The sequence below is a fragment of the Carlito syrichta genome, unplaced genomic scaffold (genome assembly GCF_000164805.1).
Source record: "Carlito syrichta isolate Samal-C Ts95f unplaced genomic scaffold, Tarsius_syrichta-2.0.1 Scaffold309498, whole genome shotgun sequence".
Taxonomy (NCBI): Eukaryota; Metazoa; Chordata; class Mammalia; order Primates; family Tarsiidae; genus Carlito; species Carlito syrichta.
Window position 1 is genome coordinate 106,818 of NW_007253594.1, and position 7,043 is coordinate 113,860.

The window sequence follows — 7,043 nt, forward strand, 5'->3', positions numbered from 1 at the left end:
GGAGGGGGAGGAGAAGGGGAAGGAGAAGAAGAAGAGAAGAAGGAGGGAGAAACTTGAGAGAGGTGATTTTTCCCTCTACCATGTTAAGTGAGCCCTCATCAGACAGCGGTCTACCGGTGCCCTGACCTTGGATTTCCAGCCTCCAGTACTCTGGGAAATGTATATTGTTTAACCCACCCTGTCTATGGTTTATTGGTTATAGCAGCCTGAGCTAAGACACACAACTATGAAGCCAATCCTGAATCTGGCTCATTAGACAATGGACAGACAATTAAAAAATTTTGGTCTGTAATTCACACAAATCATAGCATTTTTCCCTTGGAAATAATCTAAATTTCCAACAGTAGGGAAATATTTAAAGTACACTATTACATATATAATATGTAATTATTTGACCATTAACAATTACTGTAAACATTTTAATCATCTGAAAAATGAACTTTTATGCTACATTGGTAATTGAAGGGGGTAGGATTTTTAAAAATTGTATTCTGATTCCATGATGTAAACTATATATGTAGAACAAACATTCATAGAAAAATCCTGAAAGGAAAAATATCAGAATGTTAAGTTTTCTTTGGGTGGTATGCTTAGGTATGATATTTTTTAATATCCCTCTAGGGGATCCTGTCTTTTTTGGGGCAAGGAGGGGGGGATTTTCTAGTACCCAATCCAATCCCAGCCCTCCCTGTACACTCATCTTCCTGGTGGAGAATACCCATTGCATGCTGTCTTGGTGGGAGCAGCACCACAATGAAAGCTGAAGGGACCAGATTCCCTCTCTGATACAGTCAATGTATGAGTATTGATCCTGGTATTCTGAATCTTGATCTAACATTCCAAGGTTTTAAGGCTGGTCAAAGATATATACTGCTAGCAACTTTCACTGCACTGCTGACTAAATTTTTCTGCTGATATGGTTCTTGTATCCAGTCATTCCCAAAAAACCCCTGACTTCAGTTCTTTCATTTTCACCCTGGTTCCCGTTTGTCCTGGGTTCTATGTCCCCTGATATCTTTCTCATGCAGTCTTTTCTGCTTCACCTAGTCAGAATTGTTTATACTACCTCCAAGTAATATAACTTATTCATCCTTTATTTCTTTCCACAAGTTTCTGTGGTAATAGTGTGTCCATTTAATTAAAGAGAGGGAAATTTTTAAATAGAAAAAAACATCACCGAACCATCCTCCCAATCACTCTCCCATCAATAGTGTTAGGCAATGATTTAGTTTAAAAATACATTCAGCTGCTGCATCTCTAGGCTTTAGGAAAATAAATTTTATTTTTATGTAATGAAATGTCATTATTTTTAAAAATAGATTTTAGGGCATGGTAAGTATAAATATTTATAATGGAAAAATTGATAGATCATATCACTGGTGGAAAATTAGTGAAACCATTAAATTCATACATGAGTTTTTAGTGAAGCTATACATATATTTTTAAAAAGCAAATATATTGACTAGTTTGAAAAATTGCCCACAAGATGTAATTTCAAAAGATTTTGGCACTAAACTGTCAAAAAATATGCTATTTTTCCAGTTCCTGATTAGAAGCATAAGTGACTTCATGCACAGAATCAATAAACATTTGTGGGAATTAATTCTATTTCATAAAATGAAATTATAGCCGGGCTCGGTGGCTCAGCCTGTAATCCCGCGCCTTTGGGAGGCTGAGGTGAGTGGATTGCCTGAGCCCGCGGGTTCGAGACCCGCCTGGGCAGCGAGACCTCATCTTTACAATAAATCAAAAAATCAGCCAGGCATGGTAGCGCATGCCTGTAATTCCGGCTACTCGGAAGGCTGAGGCGGAAGGATCGCCGGAACGCAGCAGGTCGAGGTTGCGCTGCACTCCAATCTGGGTGACAGAGTGAGACTCCAACTCAAAAAAAAAAAATGAAATTATAAGGTAATCTTATAATTCTTACCCAATCCCTCACAATTCCCTGTTATAGGTATAGAAATTACCAAAAGCTGACTTTCTTTATTAATATGATAAAAGTGCATGTGGTTTTGGTAGCAAGATCATTTTAAGAAAAGCTCCCAGCTGGACTTGATGGCTCAGCCTGTAATCCCATCACTTTGGGAGGCCCAGGCGAATGGATTCCCTGAACCCGTGGGTTTGAGACCAGCCCGGGCAACTTGGTGTGACCTCGTCTTTACAATAAATTAAAAATTAGCCGGGCGTGGTTAGCGGGTGGCTGTAGTTCCAGCTACTTGGAAGGCTGAGGTGGAAAAATCACCAGAACCCAGCAGATGGACACTGGGGTGGCCGTGAGTATGCCATGCACTCCAGCTTGGGCGATGGAGTGAGACTCCAATTCAAAAAAACTCCAAAAAAACAAAAAAGCTCCCTTAGAATTAATGGAAAAGAGTTGCTTATTTCTTCTTCCATATTTGTTGTAGCATAGTTTTATTTCTGTGAAGTATGGTACTCCGTGTCTGTTGTAAAGTCTTGAGCTTCCTTCCTTCCTTCCTTCCTTCCTTCCTTCCTTCCTTCCTTCCTTCCTTCCTTCCTTCCTTCCTTCTTTTCTCTCTTCCTCCCTCCCTCCCTTCTCTCCTCCTTTCTTTGTAATTGGGGTCTCACTCTGTTTGTTGCCCAGGCTGGAGCGCAGTGCATGATCACGGCTCACCTCAGCCTCAACCTTCTGGGCTCAGGTGATCCTTCTGCCTCAGTCTCCCAAGTAGCTGGGACTACACATGTGTTCTACAACGCACATCTATGTTTTTTTTTTTAGAGTTGAGATCTTGCTATGTTGCTCAGGCCGGTCTTGAATTTCTGGGCTCAAGTAATCTTCTCATCCAGGCCTTCCAAAGTGCTGAGATTACAGGCATGAACCACTGTGCCCACACCGGTTTTGATATTTGAAGTCATGCTATGCTATATATTCCAAAGGTAAAATATCAAAATCAATAATGGAAAGAAAAGAAAGCTAAAAATAGAAACAAACTTGATTGTATTTCAAATGAGTAACATAAATCCCCTGAAGCAGGATAGGGTGAGAGGAAAGAGAACTAACCCAAGTCACTTTTGCGCATAGCACTTTGACTTTTAACTCTCAATTAGGGGACGGGGAGTAGGGGATTGCAAACAATGCTTGAACCCTAAATTTTTACCTTTTTTGTAATAATGCGAGTGTAACTATTCTGAGACTATTTTTTTTGTGCAGTGCAGGATTGAGTAAATGAGTAAATATATTGTGGCTGTTGGGAAAAAGGGTTCTCGCTGAAGAAAAAAGCAGACACTTTGGGAGGTGGAGGCAGGAGGATTGCCTGAGCCCACGGGTCCAAGACCAACCTGGGCAACTTGGCAAGACTTTATCTCTACAAAAAATCAAAAAATCGGTGGCACATGCCTGTAGTTCCAGCTACTCGGAAGGCTGAGGTGGAAGGATTACCTGAACCCAGCAGGACGAGGTTGCGGTGGCACTGCACTCCAGCCCAGGTAACAGAGTGAGACTCTGACTCAAAAAAGAGGCATAAACGTGTAATAGATAAGGCAGCAGAGTATGCTGTGGAGTTGAACTGGAATGGTAGGTATCAGTATTCAAGATTTCTTAAATGAAAAATAATACACAGTAAGCCCTGTGTATCCATGGGTTCTGCCCCCATGGGTTCAACCAATCACTGATGGAACATATTTTGGGGGAAAAACAGATGGTTGCATCTGTACTGAACATGTGCAGACTTTTTGTTCTTTTCATTATTTCTAAAAATACATTATAACAACTATTTACACAGAATTTACACTGTATTCAGTATTATAAGTAATCTAGAAGGGATTTAAAATATAAGGGAGAAGGGCAGATGTGCATAGGTTATATGTAAACACCATGCCATTTTATATCTGGATGTGGGCGTCTGCAGATTTTGTTGTCCTCCGGGGTCTGGAACCAATCTCTTGTGGTTATTGACTGATGACTGTATATCTTCTTTCTCCTCCAGCTCTGTTTACTGAGAAGGCCCAGAAGCAATGCTATCCCAGTATCAGTAATACCCTTAGTGCCAGTCTTAGCTTCTAAACCATTCTCCAATAACAAAAGAAACTAGAGCAGTAGGAGTAATGATAATTCCAGAGCAGGGGTAATGAATACATAAGAGGAGCCTGGAAAATCTTTGTTTCTAAAGTGTTTTAAAAGTATTTATTTATTTATTTAAATTGGAATCTCACTCTGCCGCCCAGGCTGGAGTGCAGTGGCTCGCTCCAGCGATCCTTCTGCCTCAGCCTTCCAAGTAGCCAGAATTACAGGCGCCTGCTAGGACGCCTGGCTAGTTTTATTTATTTATTGTAGAGATGAGGTCTCACCATGTTGCCCAGGCTGGTCTCAACCCCGTGGGTTCAGGTAATCCTCTTGCCTTGGCCTCCCAAAGTGCTGGGATTACAGGCTTGAGCCACCATGCCTGGCCTTAAAGTTATTTTTTAATTGACAAAAATTGTATGTATTTATGACATAGTGTAACCAACATGATGTTTTGATATGGGTATATATTGTGGAATGGCTAAATCAAGTAAAATGCATTAACATATGCATTACCTCACATACTTTTTTTGTGGTGAGAATACCTAAAATCTACTTTCTTAGCAATTTTCAAGTCTATAATATATTGTTATTAACTATAGTCACCATGATGTACAGTAGGTCTCTTGTACTTATTACTCTTGTCTAACTGAAATTTTATGTCCTTTGACCAATGTCTCCCCAGTAACCACCCCTCACATCCCACCCTCTGGTAACTATCATTATATTCTCTACTTTTATGAGTGCAACTTTAAAAAATTCTACATGTAAGGGAGATCATGCTGTATTTGTCTTTCTGTACCTAGCTTATTTCTTTTTTTACGCATAATTTTTTTATTTTAAAGCTGTGGGGTACAATTCAGAGTTAAGTATACAAATGTTCGTTATGCAGGTACCCTTGTTGATGAGGGGTCAATTTCACTTAATGTCTTCAGGTTCATCCATGTTATTGCAGATGACAGGATCTTCTTATTTTTGAAGGTTGACTAGTAATGCATTATGTATATATACCATATATACCACATTTTCTTTATTCATTCATCCATTGAATAAATAATACTGCAAGGAACATGGGAATTCGGATATCTCTTTAAAATATTGATCCTATAGTCTTTGAATATATACCCAATAGTGGGATTGCTAGATCATATGGTTGATCTATTTTTAAATTTTTGAGAAAATTCCATACTGTTTTCCATAATGACTATGCTAACTTACATTCCCAGGCTGGGCGCGATAGCTGATGCCTGTAATCTCAGCACTTGGGGAGGCTGAGGCAAGAGGATTGTCTAAGCCAAAAGGTTTGAGACCAGCTTGGGAAACTTGAGAAGACCTCATCTTTACAAAAAAAAAAAAAAAATTAGCTGAGTGTGGTAGTGTGCTCCCGTAGTTCCAGCAATTTGGAAGGCTGAGGATGAAGGTTCACCTGAGTCCAACAGGCCAAGGCTGCAGTGGCCGTGATCGTGCCACTGCACTCCAGCCCTCTAGCCTGGGCTTCAGAGTGAGATTCCAACTTAAAAAAAAAAAAAAAATTACATTCCCACTAATAGTGTACAAGAGTTTTGTTTTCTCCACATCCTCACCAACACTTGTTATCTTTTGTCTTTTTGATAAAAAGCATGACAACAGGTGGAAGGTTTGCATTTCTCTGACAATTTGTAATGTTGAGCATTTTTTCATATAACTGTTGGCCAGTTGTATGTCTTCTAGGAAATGCCTATTCATATAAACAAAATCTTTGTCCATTTTTAATTGGGCTATTGTTTTCTTACTCTTGCATTGTTTGAGTTCCTTATATATTTTGCATATTAACATACCATGGTTTGCAAACATTTTCTTTTATTCCATAGGGTTTTTTTTTCTACTTTGTTGTTTCTCTTTCTGTGCAGAAGCTTTTCAGTTTAATGTAATTTCATTTTTCTATTTTCGCTTTTGTAGCCTGTACTTTTGGAGTCATAGCTCCTGCCCCCCCCAAAAAATAATTGTTCACACCAGTATCAAGGAGTTTCCCTCCATGTTTTCTTCTTCTAGTAGTTTTACCATTTTGGGCCATATGTTTAAGTCTTAAGTCCATTTTGGGTTGATTTTTTAATATGGTATAATATGGGGTTCTAATTTCATTCTTCTGCATGTGAATACCTAGTTTTCCCAACACTATTTATTTATTTTTGAGTAGGAGTCTCTGTCACCCAGACTGGAGGTCAGTGGCACGCTCCTGGCCACCACAGCCTCCACCTGCTGGGTTCAGGTGATCCTTCTGCCTCAGCCCTCCAAGTAGCTGGAACTACAGGTGCACGCTACCACACCTGGTTAATTTTTTGATTTATTGTGGAAATGAGGTTTCACCAAGTTGCCCAGGCTGGTCTTGAACTTGTAGGCCCAGGCAATCCTCTCACCTTGGTCTCCCAAAGTGTTGGGATTATAGGTGTGAGCCACCCAACACTATTTATGGAAGAAATTGTCCTTTTCCCATTGTTCTTGGCATTTTTTTACTAAAACCAATTGCCCATAAATGTGTGGGTTTTTCTCTGGGTTCTCTATCCTTTTTCATTGCTCTATGTGCCCTGCTTTTATACCAGTACCACGTTGTTTTTATCAGTATAGCTTTATATTAGATTTTGAAATCAGTTAGTATAATGCTTCTGGCTTTGTTATTTTTGCTCAAGATTGTTTTGACTATTTGGGTTCTTTTGTGATTCCATGTGAAAATTTAGATTGCCTTTGTTATTTCTGTGAAAATATCACTGGAATTCTGATAGGTATTGCACTGCATCTGTAGATTGCTTTGGGTAGTATGGATTTTAACAATACTAATTCTTCCAATACATGAACATGAGAATCCTCTCCATTTATTTGTGTCATCTTCAATGTCTTTTATAAATTTTTATTGTTTTTAGTGTACAGAACTTTCATCTCCTTAGTTAAATTTATTACTAAGTATTTTTTCTAGCTATTGTAAATGAGATTATTTTCTTAATTTCTTTTTCGAATAGTTGTTAGTGTGTAGAAATGCTATTGATTTTTA